Consider the following 13,359-nt stretch of genomic DNA (forward strand, 5'->3'; position numbering starts at 1 on the left):
ACCTTGAGTAAAAGGATAATTCATCAACTCAGAGGGTGTTTAATAAATGAAATAATGTTTATACAAAAGCTAGGGAGAAGCTAATATATCTCTTATTAAACTAATTATTGGGCTTCCCTGGTGGCGCAGTGGTTGAGAGTCCACCTGCCGATGCGGGGGACACCGGTTCGTGGCCCGGCCCGGGAAGATCCCACATGCCACGGAGCGGCTGGGCCCGTGAGCCATGGCCACTGAGCCTGTGCGTCCGGAGCCTGTGCTCCGCAACGGGAGAGGCCACAGCAGTGAGAGGCCCACGTACTGCAAAAAAACCAACAACAAATAATTATTACATCATCCTTTATCAATATCTCCGAAACACCAAGGATTCTGCCAGTCATACAAAGATACACACCTTGTACCATCATCTACAAAAGACATAAAATTGTCAATGTAATATATTTATGGAACAACATGGGCTAGCAGGAGATAGAAAGGTATAATTCAAAGGAGGAGACTTGCATTCAAGAAGGAGCCTAGAGAAATATTTTAATATGCCTAGAATCTGTTTTTACCCAAAACATGCTAGCAGGAGATAGAAAGGTATAATTCAAAGAAGGAGACTTGCATTCAAGAAGGAGCCTAGAGAAACAATTTAATATGCCTAGAATCTGTTTTTACCTAAAACATACCTGAGAAGGGAAAAGCAGTTGGTAGATGGACTCGAGATATTTCTGTAATGAGGTTTACTCAAATTTGTTATCAAGTAACTCATAATTTTTAAAATGTCAAAATGTCATAATTTATTAGCATTGCTTTTGGAAAGATGATCTGTATGATGCAACCAATTATGAAATAATATTTTCTACTTGGTGAAATGTTTTCCTAGTTCCTCTACCCATTTCTGCCTCATCAGAGGGAGTAGAATAACAGAGATTTTGTTATTTATAAAATCATCATCTTCATTAGAGCAAATTATGTGACTTCCGTTTCTCATAGGGAGTCTCTCTAGACTCCTTCTATTTCTGTCCCCCTCCAGCATTTTCCTTTTGGATTGGATATTTTCATGTCCTTGTTTTCATTTTCTAGAGGTACTATATCTCTCCAGTTAGACCATAAACTCCCTAGGGTTGGTTTTCTCTATTTTCTATAAAATCCCCTTAGCTCTTTGTACAGCAGAGGGCCGAAATAGGCATTTAATAAATTAATAATTGGGTTTTATTCTTTTAGGAAGACAGAAATGGGGTGGTCCCTCTGCTTCGCTCCTTGATTCCTTGGGCTTCTCTAAAATCACATTCCCAAATGCAGCACAGCTGAAATAACAGCAGCGCCAGCTTGCATTTTTACAGTACCATCTACTTTTCAAAATGTTTTTACATCTCTTATCTCATTTATTTCTCACCAAAATCCTATGAGGTAAGTAGAGCAGATATGGCTCGTCTCATGTGATAGATGGTAAAACAGAGGAAGGGAGAGGTTAAGTGACTTGCCCAGTCCCTCACCACTCCAGTCCATCTGCCAGAATTATCTTCCTAATAATAAATATAAACATGACATTCCCCTGCATAAAATCATCAACAGGACTCTGGCTGTCTACAGGGTAAAGTGCAAACTCTTTAGCAGGGCACACAAGTCCCTTCACATCTGGTCCCATGTTCCTCACCAGCTTCGTCTTCCACGGCTTCCGCCCTGCACGGCACCCTCCCCCAGCCACGCTGATCTCCCACCATTCACGTCAACGGCCCTCAAGACTGCAGGCCTTTGCATGCGTTGCTTCCTCTGCCTGGAATGCTCTTTGGGGTTTAAACCTCTCACTACCACCTTCCACCTTGAGAGATTCCTATTCAGTCCCCTATGTGTAGGTCAAGTGAAACTTCCCTTACAGTCTTGCTTCTGGCTTCGGGCCTGCGGGGTGAGTTGGCCGCTCCTTTATAAACCACTGGCCCCTGCCTCCTTGCTACCTCTTATCCTGATCGATTTTTTTTCTCAGTGGAACTTATCACCTTCCAATATAATGTATGATTTGCTTGTTTATTAAGTCTTCTTGTCTGTCTCTCTGTGATGCAATGTAAGCCCCATAAGGGCCATGGACCTTTGCTGGTTTTGTTTGCTGGTGTGTCCCAGGTGCCCAGACAGTGTCTGACACACCATAAGTGTGCAGGAAATTCAGAAAGCATTAATTAAGCAACTGCGATTCTGGCACTGAGGCCACAGAGATGAGACACAGTCCTTCCGGCCTAGGAGAAGGAGAAAGGAACTAAAGCACCATGATGCGAGCAGGATGCTGAGTGCAGTGATAGTGGTATGTGCTGGGGGAGATGAGAGCACAGATAAGGAGCGGGGCCAGGCCGGGTGTAGATGGAAACAGCCCCGACAGGAAAGGCTTAGGCTTCATCCAGAGGGCAATATGTAAAGAGAGACTTGACAGCCGTGCACAAGTTCACCGAGTTCAGAAGGAGGTGGGGAGAAATTACAAGGAATTTTTATAGCTTAATATTAGCGTGTATATGGGGGGTGGGATATAAGGCCAGAGAAGTAAAATCTCTTTATATCCATATAGAAGAGGGAAACAGAGCTCCTGAGTGTAAAGGGCTAAGTCTTTGCCTCAGATTCAAATGTAATTAGGTTGTTTTTACCTCCAAACAACTATGCTTCGGAACACCCTTTCTCTGTAATGAAAAATGCCAGAAATGATTAATTCTGATGTTAATAATTTAGAGAGGAAAAGTCTGGAGTCAGGGCATTAGACCTTGATCTCCTGAGACTTTAGAAGAAACTCCTAGAGAGCGTATCTTGAAATATTAATCCTGCTCATTCATGGAGCTTCTGGATCAGCAGAAATTCGATATGTTTTCCTTTATTAAGCTCTTTCTTTTGCCCTTTTATAGTTTGAAAAGAACTTTCATAGCTAGAGGTATATCTAGTTAGAGATGAATTGTGGTACTTGGCTTAATTTCAAGAGAGCAATATTTTTATTCTTTGAGCAGCTCAATGTTTTTAAGCCATCTGATGAGTATCAAGCACTGTGCTAGGCCCTTGCTACAAAGACCAGTAACCCAGGGCCATGGCTGTTGAGGGGCTCATAGACTATACGGATAGGCAGACATATGAGTATAATGAAATGTTGTAGGGATCAAATACGGAAGTATGCACAGGAAACAAAGTGCAGACAAAGAAGAGAGTGCTTCATTCCTCTGGGGAGACGGAGAGAGGGAAGTGTGCACACCACACAAGGTTTCCCAGGAGAGGTGATGCTTGATCAGAGTCTTGAAAGTTAGTGTGTGTTCATCGGTGGACAGTGGACATTCAGGGTAAAGGAGAAGCACAAGCACAGGCTCGAGGCTATGAAACAGGCTGGTGAGTAAGGAAGTACAAACAATTCAGTATGACTGGACCTGGGGTGTGTGTGTGTGTGTGTGTGTGTGTAGGCAGTGAGGTACATGAGAGTGTGTGTGTGTGTGTGTGTGTGTGTAGGCAGTGAGGTACATGAGTGTGTGTGTGTGTGTGTGTGTGTGTGTGTGTAGGCAGTGAGGTACATGAGTGTGTGTGTGTGTGTCTGTGTGTGTGTGTGTGTGTAGGCAGTGAGGTACATGACCCTTTATATGCTATGTTAAGGAGTTGGGATTTCATTCAATCGGCCAGTGTTTCTCAAATTTTGATCCAAGGAACACTTGTCTCAGACTGTCTTAGAAGGTCCTCGTTAAAATGCAGATCCCTGGGCTCTAATGATTCAGAATCTCAAGAAGAACGATGAGTGAGGTCAGAAAGACCAAGAGTCTGCAAAGCTCTCTCGGAGATTCCTAAGTTTGAAGACTGCTATTATAGGCAATGGGGAGACATTCAAAGTTTTAAATAGAGGACAACAATCAGATTTGCTTTTACAAAGATTTTGTTTTTAGTAGTATTGTTCAAGATCCTCATCCCAGATGCTTACATGGTCTAGGCATGTAAAATAAATGACTAAAGTAGGCTGCATGGAATGATCCGGGAGTGGTGGGGGCTGAGGCAAACCAAAGAGCACAACCTCGGCTAAGGGAGTGGTCACTGTGTAGCCTCAGTCAATTATTGACAAGTAGGAATTTTAACCCAGTGCTGTCAGACTGTTCACTTTTTCAAAATAAAGTGATCATCTATATTTTCATGTAAAATCTCCCAGTATTGACATACTGGCTATATCAGTAACGTTCTTAGTTACAAAGAACAGAAACAGATTCTGGATGATAAAGCAGAAAATACGTTTATTAAAAAGATGTTTAACCTAGGAAAGCTACTTAGAAAATTATTAGGCAAACATATGTATACCTTGTGTTCCAACAACCTCATCCCTAGATACATACCTAATTAAAAGGTATGTTCCCCAAAAGACATGTAGTAGGATATTCATAGGAGCGCTATGAATCTTACAAGAAATGGAAATGTCCCAAATGCCTATTAACAATAGAAAGGATAATATAGTATAATGCCTTTACACAGTGGAATACTGTGTACAATGAGAATGAACGATCTACAACTACATGCAGCAAATGATAAATCTCACAAACATAACATTGAGCAAAAGAAGCGAGAAACCAAAGAGTACATGTTGTGTGATTCCATTTATATTTAACACAAAAACAGGCAAAACTAATCCATGCTGTTTGAAATCTAAATAGTGTTTACCACTATTCTGTTGTGATTATTGTGTTAGGAGTGTTGTGATTGGAGGGGAACACAACAGGGTATTTTGAGGTTCTCATGGTGGTCTCTTAGTTTGGTTCTGGGTACAGTGTTATGTTTGTTTGTGAAGATTTATTGAGCAATACATTTATGATATGTGCAGAGGTATCCCTAGCATGTTTGTTTTTAAACACTTACTCACCTACATGACAAAATAATTTTCAATGATAGTCATGAAATAAAACTAAGTGGCCATAAAAGAAATGTAGATAGTGAAATCCTTCTTTACTTAAATTTTATATACCTGTATATACCTATGCACGCACACATATATATGTTTTTAAATAATTAACAATCTAAAAAAAGAAATTTTGATTTTAAATATATTGTTCATATTCAGGAAAATATATTACGTATGAAGTAAAATTTACACTTACCATACAAAAATATTACATCTTGCAGTTTCCTCTCTGTTTCACTGTTTTATATTTTGAACACAAATAAAAACTTCAAGTACTCACACAGACTGATAGAACTGAAGTAATTCAAGTTCTATTTCTTTGTTTTTACAACCACTGTACTACCAGTCATTTATTCTAAACCTCCTATTTAAATGCAAAAGTCTGGAGAACCATAATCTGTGCTGAAAGCCAGCTCAAAAGGTTTCAGGACTTTAAGATGTACTCTTGAAATGTATACATGTAACTGAGCCCACAGTTGTCAGGGCCTAACTGTATAACTGGGTGTCCTCCAAATTAACTTCTTTATAAAATACAATGCTTACTAAAGGATGGGAAATAAAACGGTGCTGATTTGACTCGTGTGTGTGCGTGTGTGTGTGTGAGTGTGTGTGTGTATAATGTATATATAGTTCTCTACATATTACATATGTGTGTGTATATATATACAGTTACTTCTAAATATGTCAGTGATAAAATAGTCCTCCCTGAAAAAAATCTTTTCATGGTTAAGTTTTAAGCATTTGGTGCAGTTACTATTGAATTTTTTAATGAATATATTTATATTGATATTATATAATTATATGTCATTATATTATGTTATATATAATAATATTTTAGAGAGATATATATGTTTTAAAATGATCCACAGACAAAGCACCTCATTATTGTGCCCTTTTCTGTATGCATATTATGTTTCAATAAAAGGGTAAAAAGAAGAAGAAAGAATACCTAGGGCAGCTCACAGAAGTGTTGGGCAAACTGGACTAACAGGCTTGAGGCTATTTTTGAAACAACACCCCGGACCATGTGGCCCACCTGGCCTAACAGAACCATTTCTGCAGCTGCTGCTGCCCCAGGGAACGTAAGAGGAAGTCACCGCTGCCAGTGCTGCCCCTGAAAGCCAGAGACCTCCACCACCACCTCTGCCCAGCAAACAGACATGCATAGAGCTTTCTTCTTCAATTGCCATATATTAGTTTCAAGTGGGTCTATCTAACTGACGGAGCCTAAGGTCAAATTTGGAGGAATTTGTCTTCTGGATTCCCCCTCAAGGGAGATGGGAATTAGAAGGCAGGAAATCATAACAAGTATGTCCAAAAAGTGATAGGTAGCCAAAAAATATGAGAAAGTCCACTACAGCATACTTCTTTAGCTGTTCAACATTAATCTGTCATTATTTTAAACTTAATAACAACACGTGAACAATCACGATAAAATTCTCCTATTGATCACAGTGCAAACGTCCCTGATGCATATAAAAACACTCTCTGTCCCAAAGGGAGACAATCTAAAAAACAGTCTCATCCAAGTACGGTACCCAGCTGAATCTTAGCTCTCTGGATGATGTGCAGGTCCAGATATGACACCTCAGGGTCCCCTGACCTTAACACTAAAAGATAACTGCCCCCTATGTATTGAATACACAATAGAAAAGGAGCAGGAATGCAGTAGTAACTTCGGGTCAGGAAAGTGAATAGGAAACGTTGCAGCCACAGGAAATATCAAACCCTGTATTCTGCCAGTGAGAAGGAGGACTCCGTGCCTTGGTGGTGGTATAAGATCTGGTTCTGCCCTCTGGAGGAATCCTCCGGGTCCATTATTATGCATGGCCTCACGGATAATAGGCCACGGATAAGGGCTTTAGAAAGGATGCCCTTCCCGGGGACCTCACAGGACCCTCTCAGTCCACTTCTAATAGGTGTGAGTTTAGGAACCTGGGGTGGCTGAAGGGGTTGAAGAATTATAGGCTGTTGCTAGACAAGTCTGGAATTTCTTTGACAACATACTGTTGTGAGACAATTTTCCTTGAGTTTCTTGTCTCTCTAATATCTTACATGCAGAGGCACTGATCACCCTTTGTCTCAGACTATCTTTTCAAGGGTGTTTGTGTAGAAAACAGCCTTGGAAGATAGAGCTAGTGTTTCCCTCCAGAACAAAGGGCAAACATGCTTACAGTCCATTATAAACTATTTGGGCTCCCTAAGCTCAGGGTTACTTTCCTGTAACGTGCACATCTGACACACATCTGGGCCCATCCACCCCATCTTTTGAGACTTTGCTGAAAGTGGCAAGGAGTAACCAGAATATGTCAACATGGATTATATCTACTCTTTCCCCCAACAACAACATAAAATATCATGGTTTATGTCCCAAGAAATAAAAGAAGACAGTTTTCCATGGAGAATGTTTTGACATCATTTAACAAGGTTCATGCTGTTTCTAAGCCTGAAAAATCTGGGTCCTCATTGTCAAATCCTTACTTCTTTCCATAAGTCAATACCATACTTTAGGTTCTCTTGTTGGAAGCACTCTACTTCTGGTACCAAATCTGCTTGGTTAAACTGGCTCCAAGTAACAAAATAACACTGACGTATAGTGGCTTAGACAAATAAGGTGTGAATTTTCCCCACAAAGCTAGAAATCTCGAATTCCCCAGGGCTGAAAGGGTGGTTCCATAGTGAACCAAGACCCAGGTTCCTTCTAGCTTTCTACTCCAGCCCTTTAGCAAGTGAAATTCATCCTCAGCTTGCTACCTTGTGGTTGCAAAGTGGCTGCCCCACCTCCAGCTTCACGTCTACAACCAAGATAGCAAGAAGGGGAAAGGCAGAAGTTAAGTATGCTTCCATTCAAAGAACTTTTGAAAAAGCCCATGTAGCAACTTTCCTGTCATTTTATCAGCCCAAAGATATCACATCCTCACACCCAGCTGCAAAAGAGGCTGGGAAACACAATTCTTTAGGTAGGCATGATGCCATACTGAACAAAAGACGGGTTCTGCTAGTAAAGTAAAAAGAGAAAACATGTATTGGATACGTTACCAGCAACGTCTGCCACAGCAATTAATTTTTTTAAAAGTTAAGTGCTATATAGGACAAATAAACATACCTTTAAGCTGTATCTGTGCTGCAGATTCTGAGTACAATCTCAGAGAATTCATGGCCAGATAGTGAAAGTGAAGGTAAGAGAACATATAGGAGACAACTTCAACAGTCCAGACAAGAAATGATGAGGGTCTGAATCGAAAAGTTAATCAAAAGGGTAGAAAAGCTGTTCAGAATTGGGGGAAAATAGTGCCTCCCTATTTCTGACGTTTCCTTCCAAGTGAAGAGAGCTCTACAGAGTGTCCATTTTGACACTTGTGGTTTCTCCATACTTTTACCTCCCTCTGCCCAATGGGCAGTTGAGTGATTTCTCTGACCAGTACCTGTGGGAAGAATAACTAGGAGCATTTCAGGTCCACCATTTTGCACCCCCCCCCACCCCTTGGAGTGCAGCCTTGCGCTGGAAACTGGAGGTTTCTTTCCCTACTGGCCTAGTGTAGTTGGGAACCAGTCCATCACTGCCTTTTCTCCTCTTGGCCACAGACAGCATGAGTTCTATCCTCCTCCGCTGTGTAAGTCTTACATATCAGAGGCCTTCCTATCCAGGAGGCTAGGTGGATAAATCTTCCACATTCTGGAGTTGAGGTTTACCCAGCATATTTAATTAACAGGTCAAAAGCCACATCATATGATCTATCTCTATCAACAATGAAGACACTACTTCTTCCCCCATCTGCCTCTCCTGTATATTATTTATTTCTTTTCAAAAACAGCTCTGTTGGTATAATTCACATACCATACACTTCACCCATTTAAAATCTACAGTTCATTTGTTCTTAGTATAGTCACAGAGTTGTGCAACCAGCATCACAATCAACTTGGGAACATTTTCATCACTCCCTAAAGAAACCTCTTACCCTTTAGTTATCGTTCCCCCTTCTTCCCCTTCAACCCCTTCCCCTCCCAGCACATACACACACCACCAATAGAATCATACAATATGTGTTCCTTCTGGCCTCTTTCACTTAGCATAATATTTTCAAGATTCTTTCATGTTGTAGCATGTATCAGTCCTCCATTCCTTTTTATTGCCAAATAATATTCCATTGTATAAATATACCACGTTTTGTTTATCCATTCATCAATTGATGGACATTTGACTAATGTGAATGTTTTGGGCTATTATGAATAATGCTGCTATGAACACTTTGTATGTTTTTGCATGGACATATATTTCCAATTCTCTTGTATATATGCCTAGGAGTGGAAATTCTGCATCATATGATAACTCTATGTTTAGCCTTTTAAGAAACTGCAGACTGTTTTCCAAAGTTCCAAAGTGGCTGTACCACTTTACATTCCCATCATCACTCTATGAGCGTTCCAGATTCTCCACATCCTCATCAACACTTGTTATTGTCTATCTTTTATATCGTAGCCATTCTAGTGGGTGTGAAAGGGTATCTCGTTTTGGTTTCGATTTGCATTTCCCCAATGGCTAATGAGTGCTCTTCTTCTGACCTGGATGATAGTTACATGTATATGTTCACTGTGATAATGCATCAAAGTATACACAGGATTGGTGCATTTTTCTGAACATGTTACACTTCAATAAAAAGTTTATTTTGAAAGCACATATTCCACATCAGGTAAAGACTTCTTATATTCTATTTTTCAAAATGAAATCATTACCAAGCAACAAAAAAGGAGACAAGAGCAGCAGCTTTCAAGTGACACAGACCTGGATAGGAATCCATGCTGACTGATGCTCTGTGTCTCAGGCTGGCAAAGCTGCCTAACTCCTCTGAGCCTCTGTTGCTTCATCTTTCAATAAAATTGTAAAACTAATAATACCTCACAGGATTGTGGTTAGTGCAGCTCATATAGGAGCTAAAAATCATGTTTTTTCCAAAAATGTAAAAATTAGCTCATAAACCTACTATTGCATTCACATGGTTTGCAGTTGGTACGCCTCTTGACTAGCGCAGTAAGATTTTCCCTCTGGTATAGACATGTCTTTCTGAAATCATTTTAAAAACATAAATGATGAATGTGTCTTCTTTGGATTCAACAGATTTATGAATGTTTCAATAATCGGCTATGTCATGTGCAGAAGTTAACCTTATGAATTTGGGGAAGTTAATTGGGAAGATTAATGTTTTCTAATGGTCAAAGTGTTTGAGATTTAAAGCACTGTATTAGTTCCAGTGCTGAATCTACAGCTCAGGTGCAATATATTTCAGTAAGCCACCAATTAACTGGCTTAAACATTAGTTGTTTCACCTGTAAAGTCACTATAATCATGTTGTATCACTAGTATAAAATTTAATTATTAGTTATAATCTCTGAGACCCTAAGATGATGGTTGCTTTGTAAATTCAGTGTTATACCACAACAGCACTAAGAGAAATTCCAAGATTCCCACCATAAACACACAGTACAAAAAGTTGTTGACTTACATTTACATAAACTTTTTATTTACAAAATTATGACTTTAGATTTCAAACTTTTCTCTCTGTGTCAATCAGGATTAGATTCAGTTGTATATGAGAGAAATCCTATATAATGGTAGATTAAATGAGATGGAGGTTTATTTTTTTCTTATGTAAAACAAGTCAAGAGGCAGGCAGTCATGGCCTGTTACTGCATCTTCCTGATGTCATCAGGGACATAGGCTCTTCCATCTTTCCTTTCCATTATCTTGGCTTCTACCTTTAAGGCCACATCTTGGTTTTAGTTTGGTTACTGCAACTCCCACCATCAAGTACATGTGTTCTTAGGCAGCAAGAAAGAGAAAGAGAAAAGGACAAAAGAGGCTGGGTCTGCTGCTTTTATAGAGCTTTCCCAGAAGCTCCTCCCAATATTTCCATTTACATCTCATTGGCTACCCCAGCCATAATAAGGCTGATAAATTTAGTTGCATGGAAGGGTTCATTGCATGGAAGGGTTCATTCATTTAGTTGCATGGAAGGGTTCATCTACACTATAGGGAGGACTTGCTACTAAGGAATAAGAGGATGGATAGCAGGCTGACAAGTGGCAGCAGTCTGTGCCACACTTTTTTCCCCCACTCTTTTCCATGTCTTTCTAGAATGTTGTAATCATCTATTTTTCATTCAAAATTTAAAGCAATGATCGGATATCATTGCTTTATATCTGACATATCAAATATATGTCAATTTAGTTAACTTTTATGATATAATTCACTAATATAACAAATATTTATTACTCCTTCTTCGTATCAGCCACTTCCATAAGCAAAGGAATGAAATAATGAACACATTCCTGCCTTCTCAAAGCTCCCAGGATATTGATTCAGTAAAAGGACGATGATTAAGTATTATAAATAATGCCCATTTCGAACGGGTTACCCTTTAAAATATAGCATTACTATTTAGGTAATCAACTACATGTACTATTTTAGTAGAAAAATGTACTTTTATTTATCAGATGAATAATTCTATAGTTTTGAGATACTTGATATATACTTGAAGACAAATTTTGGATATCAATATCATGCAATGCATTCTTCTTGCAAAACAATGTAGTTTTTGTCCAATGATAAAATTTCAGGCGAATATATTAATATGGTCCTTTCACATAAGACAATTAAAAATAGAGCTAAATCCAGGTTTTCCAGAATTTTTCATCAGAAAGAACAAGGAGATATTACTAGAGGGAAAGCAGATAAAATAAACAGTAAAGAAAAACTATAAATATTTAGCTGTATTTTTCAGGTTAAAAAAATCAGCTAGAGAATATTCTTTCAGAAGATAGAGGACCTGTTCAACATCTTGGTACTAATTCATTTTTTGAAAGTGCCTAGATATATTTTTAAGAAACTAAGAATATGATACAATAATAACAGGTTGCTATTGTGACAGTATAAACAACAACTCTTATTTTATTGCCTTTAACACACCAGTTGACCTGTATTTTATTTTGGGCATAGGATCAAGTTAAAATTGGCCAGCTCAAATTTCAACTGGCTCCAGATTTCTTCAATTGGCTCCAAACTTTTTTATCTGAAACATTCGGAACATATGGAACATGCTATATATAGAAGAATGGACAATATTTCTTACACCACTTGTCTAAGTTAAGGGAGATTTGTCTCCTTTAAAAAGGAAAACAAAAGTCCACAGAACACTTATTTTAACAAAATAGAGCTAAAATTTTTTGACTCATTTAAAAACCAATTAGATCTGAGATATTATTTTTAAATGAATATTAGTCCCCCTCATCCAGGCAATGACAATCTATAGTGTTGCCACTTAAGATTAGTTTGTATCTTCTAGAGATTTATATAAGTGGAATCATACAGTATGTCTGGCTTCTTTCACACAACAAATTATTTTGATTCATCCATATTGTTACATGTATCAATAGTTCATCCTTTTTTATTGCACAGCAGTATTCCATTATGTGAATATATAACAATTTGTTTATCCATTCACCTGTGGGTTGTTTTTCTTTTTTTGGCTGGGCTGTGCGGCTTGCAGGATCTCAGTTCCCCAACCAGGGGACCAGGGATTGAACCCAGGGCCACTGTAGTGAAAGACTGGAATCCTAACCACTAGGCCACCAGGGAATTCCCTTCTTATTGAGTTTTGAAAGTGCTTTATATATTCTGGATACAAGTCCATACCAGATGTGTAATTTGCCAATGTTTTCTCCTGGTCTGTGGCTTGTCTTTTCATTCTCTTAAGTGTCTTTCAGAGAGCAGAAGTTCTTAATTTTGATGAAGTCCGATTTGCCAATTTCTTTTCATTCATGGATCATGTCCTTCAGAGATGTATCTAAAAAACCTTTGGTCACAAACCCAAGGTCACAAAAATTTTCTTCCGTGTTTTCTCCTAAAAGTTTAATTAACAGTTTTAGATTTTATATTTAGGTCTAAGATTCATTTTAAGTTCATTTTTCCATATGGTAAAAGTATGGATTCAGTTTCATTTTTCTCAAATATGAATATACAATTGTTCCAGCACCATTTGTTTAAAAGATTAAACTGCCTTTGTATCTTAGGCAAAAATCAATTGACCACGTGTAAGTCTATTTCTGAGCTCTCTTTTCTCTTCCTTTGATCTAATTGTCTACCTTGATGTCAATATCACACTATCTTGATTACTATTACCATTTTGCATTCCTACCAGCAATTTATCAGAGTTCCAGTTGCTCCACATCCTTATTAGGACTTGGTATTGTTTTCTTTAAATTAGTTTTTGTGGTAAGTGTGTAGTGGTATCTTACCATGTTTTTGATTTGCATTAAAACTGGGTTGTTCTCTTTCTTACTATTGAGTTTCCCATTTCTTTTTAAACTTAATTTTCCCTAATTTTCTAAACAATACCCATCTTGGGTGCGTATCAAGGCCTCCATGTTGTTTTTCTTGCTTTTTCAAATAAGAAGCAAGCTTGCAATTACTGCAAGTAGACAGTCTGCCC

The sequence above is a fragment of the Delphinus delphis genome, chromosome 8 (assembly GCF_949987515.2).
Source record: "Delphinus delphis chromosome 8, mDelDel1.2, whole genome shotgun sequence".
In the NCBI taxonomy this organism is placed as follows: domain Eukaryota; kingdom Metazoa; phylum Chordata; class Mammalia; order Artiodactyla; family Delphinidae; genus Delphinus; species Delphinus delphis.